This window comes from Physcomitrium patens, chromosome 5 (assembly GCF_059467195.1).
Source record: "Physcomitrium patens ecotype Gransden chromosome 5, ASM5946719v1, whole genome shotgun sequence".
NCBI lineage: Eukaryota > Viridiplantae > Streptophyta > Bryopsida > Funariales > Funariaceae > Physcomitrium > Physcomitrium patens.
This window is the reverse complement of record NC_143414.1, coordinates 20969877-20987967: the sequence shown is the minus strand read 5'-3', so window position 1 is coordinate 20987967 and position 18091 is coordinate 20969877. Positions and strand designations below refer to the sequence as shown.

The following is an 18091-nucleotide window of genomic DNA, read 5'->3' as shown; positions in this document are numbered from 1 at the left end:
ACTCTCCTCCACACAACGACAAACAAGCAACAAACATTCAGTGCCCGGTGCCCAATCTCACCGTGTACACCGAAAGGAAAGAGAAGAAAATTCGAATGATGCATAGTGGGAGAGGGAGGAAGTGAGACACCGGGGCAAGGAATTGGGACAGGGACTTGCAGTAGAATTGAGACTCGCACCCTCATAATGGGAGTGTGGATTGGATACGACACCAATTACCGGACCTCGGAATGGATCCCAGTTTAGACACAAGTCCCAATTCCACGAGTCCCAGGCTTGGCATGAATTCCACTTCCAGCGCGAGTCTCAGTCCTACGAGTCCCAATCCCAGTAAGAGTCCTAGTCCTACGAGTCCCAGTCTCGGTACAAGTTTTGGTCTTGCGAGCCTCGATCCGGGCGTGAGTCTCCCCAGTCTAGTGACTTTTAATCCTGACGTGAATCCCAGTTCGGTACAAGTTTCTAAATTTTGAATTAAAATTTCTTGAATTCCTTCGAACTTCTTGAATTCTTTGTCTCTATAGACCAAGTCTGTATTTACTCTTTGTTTTTTTTGTTTTTTGATGCTAGACAAATTCTATTTTAAATAATTATAACACTGACGTGAAAAAGTATTGGAGTGAAATGCACTTAGTTGCATGTGTAGTGAAGATCCCCGAATGCAAAAGTATTATGTTTAGACTCACAACCATAACCAAATAACGTATTGAGGGCAAGGTGAAGTTGTGATGTGAGGCGAGGTGAGGTGAGGTGAGTCAGACTCCAAGCTCGTAAACCTGATTGCATTGGAGGTGAACCTGTGCTGGATTAAAATTCGGCTGCCTTGTGTTGATCTGTTTTTCTTTTGAAGTGAAGTTGAGGCATTCTTAGGACAATTTGAATCGATTTTTTATTTTTAATATTTTATTTTATTTTATTTTATTTATTTTGTTTTGTTTTGTTTTGTTTTGTTTGTTTTCTAAAGTGAGTAACTGTGCTCCTTCGTTGTGTTTGAGGTTGAAGTAGGAGCTTGAAAAACAGGGATGTTACATCGCTTCGCATGTTCCTTATTAGGTCAACTCTTGTCTACTCCACCACCTACATAACATATAAAATGTTGTCCAAAACTCTATATGCCTCCATGTTTGTGTGGTGCATGGTTCCCAATTTAATTGTTTTATGGATTGTTGAAACCTAGTTTAGGATTGAATTTGTTTTGGGATGGAATTAGAAGATTTGACAACTTTTTGGCTCAATGAACATGGGATTTGTTTTAAGCCTCCTCATGGCTCTTTTTTTTCATTCACTGCTGCAATCACTCCACGGTACATTGCATAAAGGAATCGGCCAACATAATAATATGGACAGAGTGGTGGGACGGAGCGTGCTGGTCGACAGGCCATTGAGGTATTCAATTTCTTATAATTTATTTTGCTCTAAACCTTGGTCGTAGCGGCATATTTGGGAGATGCTCTGCACATTACATCGAGGTCTTATAGGTATTAATGTAATAAGTTTTTGTACTCACATTGAATTTGTTTGTACTAATTGCGGGTTGAAGTTCGAGCAAGTTCGAGCATCGGAGTAGTAAGGACTGTAATCATGGTCCTCCTTGCAAGTGGCAGGTTTACAAGTGCGTCTCGAGCTCGTACCATTGTGATTTCACTCTTGAAATGTGATTACTAGTATCGAAATTACCTTTCTGTATTTCTTATTTTCATCATTCAAATGTGATTAGGACTTGTCTCCTAAACTTCCATGGTTGGTGCGGGTTCTTTCTCCAACACTCTTGGTGGTAGCCATAGTGTTGGTCGCGTATATTACACAGGTCGACAAGGTGACTACTACGTCATGGTGAGTCACCTATTGAATTGTTGTAGTCCAAGCAGACCTTTAGTTTTCATGTAGTCGTCTTCTTTTCAAACTTGTCTCATGATTTGTTTATTTATTTATTTATGTATTTATTTATTTATTTTAACCCAATTTTGACTTTGTTCCCATGGTGTAGGTCATGGATATGCTCGGGCCAAGTCTCTGGGATGTTTGGAACTCTTTGGATTAAGCGCAAGTATTTAGTGCAGCTCGTTCTGATTGAACAGGTATGTACATGGAGACGTGAAGCCCAAGAACTTTCTCCTGGAACAACCCAATACACCTGAAGAGAAGAATCTTTTTCTTATACATCTCGGGCTTGGTGAGTTTTCACTATCATTGTGCTATAATTCGTTCTCTGTTCACACATTAGCAACCTCTTTTGCTCCAATTTGGCATTACATCTATTTTTTTTTTTTACATCTGTTAACTGTTACATGAAGAGTATATGGATTGAGAATTGGATGAGTTTATCACCGCTACGTCCATGCACAAGTCAATTTCACACCAAGATTAACGTCTTTCTCCCATATATGCAGCTACTCGATGGAGGGATGGTACAACCGGTCACCATGTAGAATATGACCAAAGGCCTGATGTGTTCCGATGAGGCTCTCCTCCCCCCCCATTGTCCTAATCTGTAGTTTCCATTCTTGTTTTGGCAGTTGGGAGCGACTGTTTTGCTTTTGAGCTATATTTTGATTCTGTGTAATTTTCATACATGCAATGGAACTGTTCGCTATGCGAATGTGCATGCACATATTGGAAGCAGTGGGAGTAGGAAGGACGACTTGGGATCACTAGCTTATACTTTGATATTCCTTGTGCGGGATAGTCTTCCTTGGCGAGTTTATTAAGTACTGATCAACTTTGTAGCTAGTAGCTAGTGAAGAAGTGATCAATGCGATATATATATATATATATATTTATTTATTTATTTATTTTTCCTTCCTTCCTTCCTTCCTTCTCACTATTTTTTATTTGGACGTGCTCTATATATTTGGTTTTGTAGGGCGACAACAAAGGTTTTCTGGTGTGGAAGAAGAAAATGGTAACTTCTCCCGAAATGTTGTGGTGTTTTTGCCTGGTTCCGTTTTTAAACAGACATTTTGGAGATGGTCGCAAATATGAAGTTCGATGAAGAGCCAAACCACGGCAAGCTCGTTGTACTCTTCGATTCCATCTTGGGTCCTAATCCTACTGTGAGACCATAAACACAGACGGTGTTGAAAAGGTGCATTCTATGACCTTTTTTTGCTTCGTTTTTCCTGTCCCTACACTGAGGATTCTTTTTTTGAACCTACTCTTCATTTGATCATCATATTAATAAAGCCTTTTGTTTCTAGTGTTCCATACAGGTTGGTCAAAAGAGAGGGCGAATCAGATGTTGAAGAAGATGAGGATGACCAACCTAAGAAAAAGATCCGGTTAGGAATGCCCGCAACTCAATGGATTACAACGTTTACAACGCTCGGTGGCCAAATGAAGCAGAGGTAAGGCGGTGCGAGCTTTTGTCATTGATGTGGTGTGATGTTGCTCAGTTAGGCATGAGCCCAGTCATGTGTGTATCGTCGATTTTGACTTTGTCCTCCTGGATGTTGATCAGCTATTCCGATTTCTACGACATGCATTTACTTTCAGCAAGTAGCTTGGATTCGAACAGATCCATTTATTGAACTTTCATTCCTACATTTGTTTCGACGTGCAGGTATCACTATGATGCAGCTGATTCCCGGCTTACGAAGCACGTGGAAAAGGGTAATGAAGACGGTCTGTATATAAGCAGTGTGGCTTCTTGTACAAATCTATGGGCTCTTGTTATGGATACAAGGACAGGATTTACTGCTCAAGTTCATGAGCTGTCGCATGTATTCGCCATCCTCAAATGCATGTGGGTTTATTTAGAAATATATTTTGTGCAAGATTTTGCTTGCGGTCTCTTGGAAGGTATTACAGTTTTTTTTTTTTTTTTTTTTTTTTTTTTGTGTTGTTTTGTTATTGTTGTTGTTGTTGTTGGGATTTTTGTGTTGATGGAGAATGTGGACTTTTTGTTCATTTCTAGGTTTTCAAGTTTTGTATGACACATTTATTTTATATATTTTGTTGCTTTGTTCGGACTGTTGGTCCATTTTGTGTATTTGGCTTTGTTTGTATTTTTTGTTTTGTGTTGTATAGAATGTGTCGGTTATTTGTGAAGGGGTGCTGCTTCCCTTGGCTCACATGAAATGATGAAAGCTATTGCATTCTGAGGTATGCAGCAACCAGTAAACTTGAATTATGGCGTTGAGAATGAGTGGAGGCATGAAAGCAATTGTGAACTGAGCTTCACAATTTGCGAGTGTTGCAAAACCTCTAATCCCTAAAACCCTAAAACCCTAAACCAGGTTTACCTAGTCCAGTCAAAGATGAAGTTGTGATGTAAGGCGAGGTGAGCCAGACTCTAAGCTCGAATTCCAAACATTGGAGGTGATTCTGTGCTCGATCAAAATTCGGCTACCCTGTGTTGATGTGTTTTTTCTTTCAAAGTGAAGTTGAGGCATTCTTGGGGCAATTTGCATTGTTTCTGTTTTTTGTTTTTTATTTTTTTTGTTTCTTTTTATTTATTTATTTATTCATTTATTTATTTTTGTGTGTGTGTGTATGTATGTGTTTTCTCGGTGAGTGATTGTGTTCCTTTGTTGCGTTTTAGGTTGGAATAGGAGCTTGAGACAGAGGGACGTTACATCGCTTTGCATGTTGCTTATTTGATCAATTCTTGTCTACTCCACCACCTTCATAACATGTCAACCTGTGTCTAAAATTCTACATGCTTCCATGTGTGTGTGTGTGTGTGTGTATGTATGGTTCTCAATTGGTGAAGGTCGACGGATTATATACTTGGCTCAATGAGATGACCAAGGTTGAACAGATGTCATACCATACGATTCTATGATTACACCCGATGTAATCTATTCTAATGTAGTTTGGCCAACATGAGAATCAAGTCCTCCCACTAGAACTCCAATTGATTTCCATAACTCGACTCTGTAGAAAACCATATCCCGGTGAAAAAGTTTCTAGTCTAATATCATGGGAATGGAAAATAATCTTAAAACGAAAAGCATCCACCTGCATGCATGACATGCAACGAAGGAAGATGCTGCATGCTTCTCACACTGAACAGAAGAAAGGATGACACAATTTGTAACCTTCGAAATATGAGTCAGGAAATCTGAGGGTCGGGGTCCTATTGATGAGGTGCTTGTAGATAGCGCGTTGGGTGGGATGTATCAGAGGAGCCACAACTTGAGGGGTAGGAAGAGCGTGCAGTTGCACGCATTTAATAATTTCTTTTTGAGCCCGTCGAGCTTGCCGGTGTCGGGAGGTGAGTTCTCCGGGTTTTCGATGCTGGATAAGGAATTGTTGATTGAGGTGGGGAGCGAGAAGCGAGAAGTAGAGTGGATGAAGCGGCCCTACAAGGGTTGAGCTTGAGGTCGGCGTCATCGTCGGGAGCCGGGGAATTGTCACTGGGGTCACCGACACTTTTTCGTGCACTATTCAATAAGTTTCTGCCGTCGAACAACAAGGACGAGGAGGCATAGCTGGTGGTGGATATATATGGGTCGACCAATTGTGGATGTTTGAATTCAAGGTAAAGCGATGGACGAGGGGGAGGATCTATGATTGAACGAAGTGCCCGTTTATCCACCCAGGCGACAAAGCTAAGCATTGCAATCCGCGGCAGTATCACTACTCGGAGACAGGATACTTGGACTTTTGGAATGAAAGCTCTCGGAGAGGCGATGCATGCAAGTTCACGCACAGAGTGTTCGAGTGTTGGCTACATTCGGCTCGATACTAGATGCAACCGTGTAAAGATGGGCAAAATTATCGTCATTTGGGTGTGTATTTTTTACACACATGCTGAAGTAGTTCCGGTTGCTGCGTGCAACGGCACAAGCAGTGACGACGGGAGGTTGGAGCGGAGGAGGTTATGATGGGTCGCCGCGAACTAGAGCAATGGCGTGCTATGATGGGACGTTTAGATATGAGAGCTTGTCTTACGACATAGCATCGACAGGTCACGATCTGAGCCCCTTGTCGAGGTACTTGAGCTCGACCGACTCGGATACAGGGTATATGACATCGCAAAATTCATCCCCCAGATCAACGGTAGTCAAGTACAAGCAATACGTTGTGTTGTTGAGCCCTCCGTTGTCTCCCTCGAAGTCGCCTCCGCCATCGCCTGAGTCGGTTCAAAAATGGGCACAAATGCGATGTGATTTGTAAGCAAGTCGATGTCATGAGGGTAACATGGGACGTTAGAAGCTACGCTACAGCAAGCGACGCAAGCTCAGGGACTAGGAGACACAAGGAGATGTCGATGGTGTCGGTACATCGACGACATTTGGAACATTTGAACTTGGTGCCAACGGTGATAATACTCAAAGCAGGTTCAATTGGAATCGGCTGCCAAGAGCAGGTCCAGTTGGAATTGGGTGCCAAGAGCAGGTTCAATTGGAATTGGCTTCCAAGAGCAGGTCTTGTAGGAATTGGCTACCAAGAGCAGGTTCAATTGGAATCGACTGCCATGAGCAGGTCCAGTTGGAATTGGCTGCCATGAGCAGGTTCAATTGGAATCCGCTGCGAAGAGCAGGTCTAGTAGGAATTGGATGCCAAGAGCAAGTTCAATTGGAATGAGGTGCGAAGAGCAGGTCTAGTAGGAATTGGGTGCCAAGAGCAGGTTCAATTGGAATCGGCTGCCAAGAGCAGGTCCAGTTGGAATTGACTACCAAGAGCAAGTTTGATTGGAATTGTCTGCTAAGAGCACGACCAGTTGGAATTGGCTGTCAAGAGCAGGTCCAGTTGGAATTGGCTGCCAAGAGCATGTTCAATTGGAATCGGCTGCCAAGAGTAGGTTTTGTTGGAATTGGCTGCCAAGAGCAGGTTCAATTGGAATCGACTGCCAAAAGAAGGTTCAATTCGAATTGGCTGCCAAGAGCAGATCCGGTTGGAATTGGCTGCCAAGAGCAGGTTCAATTGGAATCGGCTCCCAAAAGAAGGTTCAATTGAAATGGCTGCCAAGAGTAAGTTCAATTGGAATCGGCTGCCAAGAGCAGGTCTAGTTGGAATTGGCTGCTAAGAGTAAGTTCAATTGGAATCGGCTACCAAGAGCACGTCTAGTTGGAATTGGCTGCCAAGAGCAGGTTTAATTGGAATCGGCTGCCAAGAGCAGGTCCAGTTGGAATTCGCTGCCAAGAGCAAGTTCAATTGGAATCGGTTGCTAAGAGCAGCTTCAGTTGGAATTGGCTGCCATGAGCAGGTTCAATTGGAATCGGCTGCCAAGAGCAGGTCTAGTTGGAATTGACTGCCAAGAGCAGGTTCAGTTGGGACCGGCTGCCAATAGCTCAATGCATGTCTGCCAATTAGAATTGCATGGCCAATAATTGGAATTGGCCGCCTTTGCTTGCTACCATTGCTCCTTTCTAGGGTGTGGCACGAAGAAACTTTAGTAGGTTGGCAAGCATAAAAGAATCGGCTAACGTAACGACAGGGACAGTGGCTGGCGTTGATGGCAACGAATACGACGGCATGAGACGAGGAATGAATGTAGCGTATGGCTATTGGTATTGCAATGCCTAATTGGATGTGAATTGCAGAACAGGGTGGAGGGACGGGTGGGGGATTGAGAAATGTCTATCGGAGTGTGAGTCCTTCGTATTTGCTCCTTATTTTCTCAGACTGGGTCTTGACGGCTCTTTATCGCACGTTTTATAACATGCATTTCAATGTTGGAAGCATAGGTGCTGGTCGTGCCCAACGCTTCAGCAATGCGATTAAGCTTCAACAACAACAACAACATGAAGATCGAAGACGCATATTACTACGAAGTCTGCAAGCCATCTACTCATAATCATATCAACTACACAAAGCTTCTAGACCTGCTTCAAATGGTGATGTCCAAAGCTGATGATCTTACAATAGATCAATATCTTGGTTTAGGGTACATAATTAATAGTCTTAGTCTTTGAAATAAAAGCTTCTAGTGGCAATTTATAGGTCCAAAGTATACCCTACAAACAAGAGATGATCTGGATTTTTATTCCTAAAGCTAAGTACCCTACAGTTAGTCGGAAAGGAAGATGGAATACGTAGAAATATATGAGATCATATGGCTAAAATCAGGTTTAATGAAGGAGCTCGGAACTGTAGTATTAAAAACAAAAGACACAAGTGAAGTCTGAGAGAAGTGGCCGACCATGCGTATGACATCTAGTTGAGAGCAGTCATCCTTTTCCGCAGTTCATCTCGCTCGTCGTTGTCATGGTGGAGGTTCAAGTCATGACAAGGGATGGCTGTTGCAAAGCGTTTATCTTGGATCGTCGAAACTCGCCACAAGAGTAGTCGTAGACTGAGTATAGCCGGTCGTTTTGACAGTTGTGAACAAGAGAGAAATGAGGTGAATACAGTTGTGAAACACAACTCCCTTGCCATATCACCCTTATGTAGCAATAATCCACTTGTTGAATGCCATTTGCACTTCCAATATCAAGACTAAAAATGCTTAGAGATGCACTTTAGTTCGAGCTGCAGAAGAACAATACCAGTTCAAGAATGCGACCACTACACCTCCATTTAAAAAAGTACAATTTCCGCACAAAGAATCCATGTGTGTTGATTGAGAGAGAGTTTCCACCTTGGGTGCCATGAGTCATAATTAAGAAGCGACCTCTTCGTCTTCCTTCACACAAATCAACACCCTCATCTACTACCGTTTCCGTAAGGACCCGAACCATTATAAGTAGATAGTTGATAATTATCTCAACTCAAACATTAGGCGAAGCACAAAACTGTGAGCCGAACACACGAGCAGGTAACCATGCTGTGGAAATTATGAATTCATAGATGCGGGTTCATAGAACTGAATATCACCTGCGAGGTCCTAGTCGCGACCAGGTTTACATCCAAAACCGGGCACATGCGCCCGTACAGGAGAAAGGCACATCAAGGGCGCCATCCATCCTATACTGCCACCGTCCCCTTGATGCCACTCTCATTACCCTTCCCCCTTCTACGGGCTGGTCTTAAACCTGGTCGCCTAGTCTTCCGATTGAAGGCTGCCTCAAGCTTCACAGAAGAGCAAGATAGTGCGACGCATGTCTCAACGAGCACATCGTTCATGTTTGCTTGCAAAGCACGGGGAGAATTAGCGGTCAGAGGGCAGTTCGAGGTTGGGAGAGACGGAAGTGTCGCCAATGAAATGCAACTGAGGGAAGGGGGTGGAGAAAGACGTGGAGTGAAGAGGAGCAGGGGCTTGCAAGGGAGACAATGGCAGTTTTGGAGAGGCAGCAGGTTTAGGGTTTTGTGGGGGTAGGAAAAAAGTCACCGTTTATGAGCGGCGGAGCGGAGAGACTGGCATGGGTGGACGGGGGAGTTGGTCGTCGCCATCGTTGTATGAATCGATGGGTGACTACATACCTATGTCGCAGGATGTGCAAGCACAACATGCAATTCGGCGGTGGACCTCGTTCTTATCCGCGGCGATGCACGATGAAAAGGCGCCTCGAGATGACGCGTTGGGTGGGGTGTACCAGAGGAGCCACAGCTTTTGGGGGTAGGGTTTAGGGTTGCACGCAATCAACAATTTCTTTTGGAGCCCGCTGAGGTCGTCAATGTCCAAGGGTGAGTTTTTGGGATTTTCGATGGCAAACGAGGAGTCGCAGATCGAGGCGGGGAGCGGTGAAGGGGGCTTTTATGAAAAGGCAGGAAGAGAGCAAGTCGAACGGACATGCAAGGGTTGAAGTTGGGATCGGCGTCACTGTTGGGGGCTGAGGGACCTGGTCGCTAGGATTACAGATATTTTTTGATGCGTCATTCAACAATTTTCTATCATCGAACAAGAAGGACGAGGAGGCATGGCCAGTGATAGACATGTACGGGTGCAATCAATTTCAGATGTTGGAATTCTAGGTGAGGCGATGTATGAGAGGGAGGAGCCATGATTGGACGGAGGGCCCATTTGCCCACCCGGGCAAGAAAGCTAGGCGTTGCAATCCGCAGCGGTACGAGTACTTGAGGACAACGTGTATGGACTTTCGAAAAAGAGAGTTCTTGGAGAGGCGATGCGTGCAAGTTTGGGTGCATTTAAGTATTTGAGTATTGGCTGTATTTGGCACGATACTTGGACGCAACCTTGCAAGGATGGATAGAATTACCATCGTCGAGTATGATTTTTGGTGCATACGTCGGAGCAGCTCTGGTGGATGCCTGCGACGGCACAGGAAGCGACGACGAGAGATCAGAGCACAAGGCATCACGAAGGGTTGCCGCGAGGCAGTGCACCGGAGAGCTACGATCGGGCGTCAAGGTATGAGGACTTGTCTTACGATGGACCATCGGGACGTGACGGTCTGAGCCAATCGTCAGAGCACTGGAGCTCGGCTCATTGGAGTGCAGGGTGTGCGGCATTGTAGAATTCATTGCCTAAGTCGATGCTGGTTGGGCTCGCACAGTACCTATTGCCGTTAAGCTCTCTGTTATTGGAGTTGGTTGAAAAATGGACGTGACTGCGGAGTGATTAACGAGCGTGTCGATGTCTGATTTTGTAGAATCTGTAATGTGACTACAGGCGACGCTGCAATAAGCGGCGTAGTCTCGAAGGCTGCACTCACGGATGCATCGGGGGTAGGCACCAACGTTGCCTGTGGGAGTCTTGCAAAAATCGAAGATGGAGCTCATATTGACTCCGTTAAGGATGATCCTAATGGAAGGAGAGCCGGTGGTGCAGCAGGTGGAGAGCAGGCAAAGACATAGGGGCGAGCAGCCTGAAGGACTCTTTCGACCTGGACTTGGTGAACTACCTATCTATGGAGGATTGCTTTGATTAAACAGAGTTGTATATGCATTTAGACTCCATATACAGTTCTCTCATGAGAAAAAATATGCAAGTCAGAACTCTAATGAGGGTCTGAAGATCCTAATTAGGGTTTTCAAACCCTAAATTATAGAAAACAAAACACATTTTTTTGAAAAACAAAAACATTTATAGAGATCTTTAGGTGATTCTAAGCCTTGGCAAAATTTTACAACAGAGAAAGCTGTGATATATAGAGAGATATTAAGGATGAAAAACCTCTAGGACACTCATGTAACCCTAAATCCTAAACCCTAAACCGTAATCCCTAAACCGTAAACCGTAAATCCTAACCCCTAACTCCTAAACCCTAAACTTTGGTAGCAAAGGGAATAATTAGGGCACCATTATAGATAAATGGAGATGGATGATGAAAATCTCCATTCTTATTGGTCAAAAATCATGACCAATGGACTTTGAGGAGGCTGCTTGAGGCTATATTAGAGATTAGGATTAGTTTTTTGGAACTTTTTGAGCTTTAAAGGCTAGAATCAGAAAGTTTAGGATTTTGGCTATGGTTTTGATGTAAGTTTTGTATGATTTGGAGTTTATATGAAGGAGATATAGGCGCTCAAAGTTAAGGTATTGATTTGGAAGCTACTGTCACTATTTTTGATATAAAGCACGCATATAGAGAGAAATTGAGGATCGGCGATTGCGACTAAAAAGAGAAATCTTGTAGCTACACTTTTTGTATATACCTTACTAGATTCCAAGTTGGAATGAAAGAGCTATTGGATTTTGAAGTCAATGCATGCAATCTAAGGGTAGTAAGTGATCTGATTTACTAGTGGTTGTGTCTTGACTTATAACTTGAGCAATTTGATAAGATTTTGGCTCAAAATATCAAGAAATGTATAAATTCATATTAATAAAGTTTGTACATAAGTTTGATGATATTTGAGTATTGAGTACTTGAGATATTAAGAAAATAGTGCTCAAATGCTTGTAAATTAGGGTTTAGAGTATCTGCTTGGATTTCTTAGATGCTTGAAGATTGGAAGTGAATTTGAAGTTTATCTTTTTTTTGTGGTAAAATTTAAAGATAAATTCTACCTACCATATAAATTTGAAAGAAATTGAACAGTTATATCAAGATTTATGAATTTCTAAAATTTAGGAAGAGAATATCTTTAGCAAGAAAAATATGTTTTGAAGGGATTTTGTTATGTATTGAGTTTTATGCAAATCAAAGGAGTTTTAGAAGCTAAGACAAGTTTCATATAAAGTTTTAAGCTGAACTCTCTACAATTAGAGAGCCAGTGTATTTCCAGGTAGCAAATCATGCCATACGACACCGTCCTTGAAAGGATCTTTCAATAGATAAGATGTTTCTTCGAACTGCATAGAGAATGGAACGCCTTGAAACAGCACCCATAATTGGTACCTCATTAGGTTGCATAATTGATTCAGGTCTCATACTGAGTAACGAGCCCATATCAAGACCTGGATTGGATGGCCTCGTAATTAGGTTTAATTGACCCTTCGCTTTAGGATCACCCAAATGTTGAATTGATCCTTTTCTCTTTTGCTGATTCTTGGTATGAATGGCTTGGACGCATTCCACCTAATTTACCAAAGAATCTTTAAGACCTTAATTTATCTCCTCAATTTTTCTTTTGCTTTGGATGTGTTGATCCCAATTATTGAAATTGAACGGAGTATTACATTGATGATATGTATGCCCCGACTGCTTGCAATTCCCACAAATTGATACATAATTGTTATTAGCTCTGGAATTGAGACATTCACTTATATAATGATTAAGATGTTTGCAATGAAAACAACAAAGTAATCTTCTTATACTCCCATCAAGCATATTGGGTGTTTCCATCGATATATACCTACTAGGCTTGTTCTATGTAGGGTTAAAAAATGATCTTGGTTGTCCCATTGGAATGGAGGGAACTTGATTTGATGGTGTTGATGGATCATATTGCTGATACCTCTGCTGTTCCTTACTGTAGTTCTGGGGGTTTGATGAAGACTCCTAATTAAAATTAGAACTTTGGAAGTTATTGAATGCTTGATTTTGTCGATTAGATCGATTTCTATTCCATCCAAATATATTTCCCATTTGAACTTGATTGACGTTCCACAAAGTTGGTGGGATCATAATGTGATTATTCAATTGTTGGTACCTTTGTCAATTCCAAGAATTAGATGTTAAGTGCTTTCCTTCACAAAATATACATTGATAAATCATTTGTGAGGATGAAGGACATTGTGTTATTAAATGACCGTGGCTCTTATAATTACTACACCATATATTGGTCCTAATATGAATAGGCTTTTGCCTCTTTTCCTTATCCTTGGCCATATTAACGACTATTTTTTCTATTTTCTTCGTCAAGTTCAATAATAAGGTTTCATTAGAATCTTTTGGAGCTAGTATTATTGGTATCTCTACCATAATTAATGCTTGTTGTTGATACGGTGTCATATTACGTGCTTTCCTGCTCGAGATGGCACCGGACGTCTGGCTATAGAAGGTAGTATGGAGATTCACCGATAGTCAAGCAGTCTATCAATTTTTGACTGCTGGAATATAAACGACTGCAATAATGTACCGTAAATCAATACGGATGCTCTTCGACTGCTTGTCGAAGTCTTTTTTTTTATTTTGCCCCAGCCGATAGGTCTCTAGACGTTACAGAGAACCCCGAACAACCCAAACTGTTAATCTTCAATACCCCTTTATACTTACGATCTTGTATCCACTGACTGTCCTGTTAGATTAACCCAATAAATTTCATTCACTCCGCATACTCAATCCTATAGACACCCCTTTAATCCTTCAATCACAGATGTAACTCGATTTTACAAAACAGTCAAGAGTATTCAAACCCACTTCATTTAAAAAATCTCGATTCACCATTACAACACTGACTTCAGCAGCGATTACCTCAGTCTTCCCAAAACTCTACGAAGAAGAAAAATCCAAATTCTATGTCTTTCCTTCCCCGACCCAAAGCATGAAGCTCCTCTCTCTAATTTCCTTGCTCTTCAAAAAACCTCCAATGAAAAACCGAACTGGTAACCTTGCAAAAGCTTGAAAACTCGCTCCCCCCCACCGATTCCCCTGAAAAAAAAAAAAAAAAAAAAAAAAAAAAAAAAAAAACCTCCCCCCTCAAAACTATATCCCCCCTAACCTTATCCTCTGAATTTCTTCAATCTTCCGTCTTAGATCCGGAATTGGCTCCCACCTCAAGCTTGGATCCAAAATTGGCTCTCACCGTCAAGCTTTCTCCTCCGTTTTTACCTTTAAGAAATCCATTTACCGAAAACAACGTTCCCTGAAACGGCACAGAGAACATGACAGCCTGAAACAGAATCGAACCCCATAATCGGGACCACATTGAGTCGCCCGACCAATTCAGGTCCTATATTGGGAAAGATGCCCGTAGTAACCTGGATGTTCCCGTAATTGGGTCAAATTGGTCCTCGCGTCAGATTGGCTAAGACCCGTAGTAAGACCTGGATTTCCCGTAATTAGACTGCATTGGGTTGATCGGCCAATTCAGGTCTCATATTGGATAAGAGGACCCGGATTGGATTATCGAAATTGGATCCAATTGGCTCCTCGAACCCGTCATGTGAATTGGTCCTTCTCTTCCTGCTGACTCTCGTTATTGGAATCGAACAGAGCATTTCAGTATGCCCCGGTTGACTGTAACGGAGTGACTGAACCTGACCACTCAGTATTTGTACTGGAGTTGGTCGATGCTCCCAATGTTCGTGGTAACTGAATATTAATAAAATTCCCCTTTCTTTTTATTTTCACTGTATACTCGTGTTACAACACGACATCCACCCCCTCTGAACCTGTGCATCCTCCGGTATGCACCAATTTACCCAATTGCTGTTTGATTCAGAATATATCCCCTACGTCTTTGTCCAGTTCGTCTTCGTCACCTTCATTATCCATATCACTTTCATCTTCTTGCTGCGGAATCTCTGTACCTTCATTAAGGTCTTCCATATTCATCTCTGCGTGTCTTCGTTTAAATATTTTTACTTGCTTCCCTACAATTGGTATTTTCAATTTTGTACCATCTAACTCCCGTAATGAGTAAGTCGCATTATCATGAACAGTTGTTACAACATATGGTCCAAACCAACGTTTTGAAAATTTCCACAAAGTACTATGTTGATTATTCAGACTATTGTCATAAACAAGTACCCAGTCACCTTCCTCGATTGCTTTTGGTCTCAATCGATGTTGCTTATCGAATCGCGCCTTGTTTTGTAACCTTGCTCTTTTTAACCTTTCCAATGCTATCTGGACATCTTCCGTTCTTTGCTCCAATTGTCGAATCCTAATAGCCAGAAGTTCTTCTCTTGTCAATCCATCTTTCCATGGTAGCATACTCCAAGTAAGTACATTTTCTTCAATCGGCATAATTGGTTTTTGACCTGTCATAAGTTCTACTGGCATATATCCTGTCACCGAACTATGTGTTGTTCGATCAGCCCATAATGCAAATGACAAAAGCCGTGGCCACTCTTTAACCTTCCCATTACAAGCTTTAACCAATGCTTTCACAATCGGCGGGTGACCACGTTCACTTTTTGCATTCCCTTCCGGATTATAAGCAGTAGTCAGTGATAGTTTAACTCCACATTTTTCAAAGAACTTACGAGCTTCTTGTGCATTTAATTCTCCACGATCTGTAGTGATTTTTCCTACGCACCCGTAACGGCAAATGACATATTCAAGCAAAAACCTACAAATCCCCTCTGTAGATTTTGTCCTCAATGCTCTTCCTTCTACTTGATTTGATAAATCTTCACGAGCTAAAACCAAATATCTCATCTGCCATAATCCAACCGGCATAATAACCAAATCAACAACCCATTTAAAATGAATAGCCAGAGGATACGTAGGATGAAGACCATCTCGATGTCGGATATTAGAATACGATTGACAGATTTCACATGACTCTACAAATGAGAGCACATCTCGATACATATTTTTCCACCAATATCGTTCCTTGAGTTTAGCAAAAGTAGCCCAGATTCTTCTATGCCCTGCCCATAAACTATCATGAAATTCCTTTAATAATTTTAGTTTTTCTTTCCTTTTGCCTATCACTCGTTGTGGCATCCCAATTCCTTTCTTCGGTCTCTTCCATAAGAATCCATCTCGAAGTAAAAATCCATATGCTTTTTTTCTTATTTGTTTGAATTTTTTTGTAGACCAATTCCCTTGCTTAGACAAGGTATTCAAATAATGACCAATATCCAATAATTCTCCTTCATTAGATTCTTCAAGAAATAGCTTGTCTTCTCTATTGAGATTTGATATTGAATAGAATTTCAATCCGACATCATCAATGTCTTCAACCATTTCGTCCTCCCTCTCGTATCTTGCTCAAGATAGCATTTCTGCTACTAAATTGTCCTTTCCAGTGATATGCTTGAATTCTGGATTTAGTGACTTAATATAAGCAATCCATCTCAACATTGCAATATCTGGCGTTGAACAGTTAATAATCATTCCAAGCAATGGCAAGCAATCTGTTTCAATTACTACTACTGCCCCAATCAAATAGTCCTTTTCAGCTTTCATAGCCGAAACGACTCCCCAAAGTTCTCTTTTGACTTGCGAAAATGCACGCTGACGAATACTTAAAACTTTAGCCCCAAATCGAACTGCAAATCTACTCCCATTCGAATCATTTTGACCCACAGCCCATCCAACGGCAATTGGACTAGCGTCTACAGTAAGAATCACTGGTCTATTGCACTTATAGTCAACCTTCCTCAATATTGGAGGTAACATCAATAATTTCTTCAATCTTTGCATTGCCTGAATATGCCTTTCTTCCCATTCAAATCGGTAACCCTTGCGTAACAGTTCATATAATGGATCCGCTATGTGAGCAAAATGAGGGATCCAGATTCGATAAAATATACATGCACCCAAAAACCTGCGAACCTCTGTTAAAGAACCACAATCCTCTTTCATCCTTCCAATTGCATCAACTTTAGTCGGATCTGGTTTTCTTCCGTAAGATCCGCATAAATGTCCAACAATTACAACCTCTCGCACTCCAAATACGGACTTCATACCCGATAATGTAAGATGAACTTCTCCAAGCCAAGTTAAAATCTTGATACGGTGTCATATTACGTGCTTTCCTGCTCGAGATGGCGCCGGGCGTCTGGCTGTAAAAGGTAGTATGGAGATTCGCCGATAGTCAAGCAGTCTATCAGTTTTTGACTGCTGGAATATAAACGACTGCAACAATGTACCGTAAATCTATACGGATGCTCTTCGACTGCTTGTCGAAGTCTTTTTTTTTTTTTTTGCTCCAGCCGATAGGTCTCTAGACGTTACAGAGAACCCCGAACAACCCAAACTGTTAATCTTCAATACCCCTTTATACTTACGATCTTGTATCCACTGACTGTCCTGTTAGATTAACCCAATAAATTTCATTCACTCCGCATACTCAATCCTATAGACACCCCTTTAATCCTTCAATCACAGACATAACTCGATTTTACAAAACAGTCAAGAGTATTCAAACCCACTTCATTTAAAAAATCCCGATTCACCATTACAACACTGACTTCAGCAGCGATTACCTCAGTCTTCCCAAAACTCTACGAAGAAGAAAAATCCAAATTCTATGTCTTTCCTTCCCCGACCCAAAGCATGAAGCTCCTCTCTCTAATTTCCTTGCTCTTCAAAAAACCTCCAATGAAAAACCGAACTGGTAACCTTGCAAAAGCTTGAAAACTCGCTCCCCCCCACCGATTCCCCTGAAAAAAAAAAAAAAAAAAAAAAAAAAAAAAAACCTCCCCCCTCAAAACTATATCCCCCCTAACCTTATCCTCTGAATTTCTTCAATCTTCCGTCTTAGATCCGGAATTGGCTCCCACCTCAAGCTTGGATCCAAAATTGGCTCTCACCGTCAAGCTTTCTCCTCCGTTTTTACCTTTAAGAAATCCATTTACCAAAAACAACGTTCTCTGAAACGGTACAGAGAACAGGACAGCCTGAAACAGAATCGAACCCCGTAATCGGGACCACATTGAGTCGCCCGACCAATTCAGGTCCTATATTCGGAAAGATGCCCGTAGTAACCTGGATGTTCCCGTAATTGGGTCAAATTGGTCCTCGCGTCAGATTGGCTAAGACCCGTAGTAAGACCTGGATTTCTCGTAATTAGACTGCATTGGGTTGACTGGCCAATTCAGGTCTCATATTGGATAAGAGGACCTGGATTTCTCGTAATTAGACTGCATTGGGTTGACCGGCCAATTCAGGTCTCATATTGGATAAGAGGACCCGGATTGGATTATCGAAATTGGATCCAATTGGCTCCTCGAACCCGTCGT

At 41.9% G+C, this 18091-nt stretch overlaps 1 pseudogene; it reads left to right on the top strand.

The window, feature by feature from the left end:
• The first annotated feature begins 230 nt into the window (after positions 1-230).
• LOC112282838 (casein kinase 1-like protein HD16) lies at positions 231-5689 on the top strand (annotated as a pseudogene).
• Positions 5690-18091: the final 12402 nt, after the last annotated feature.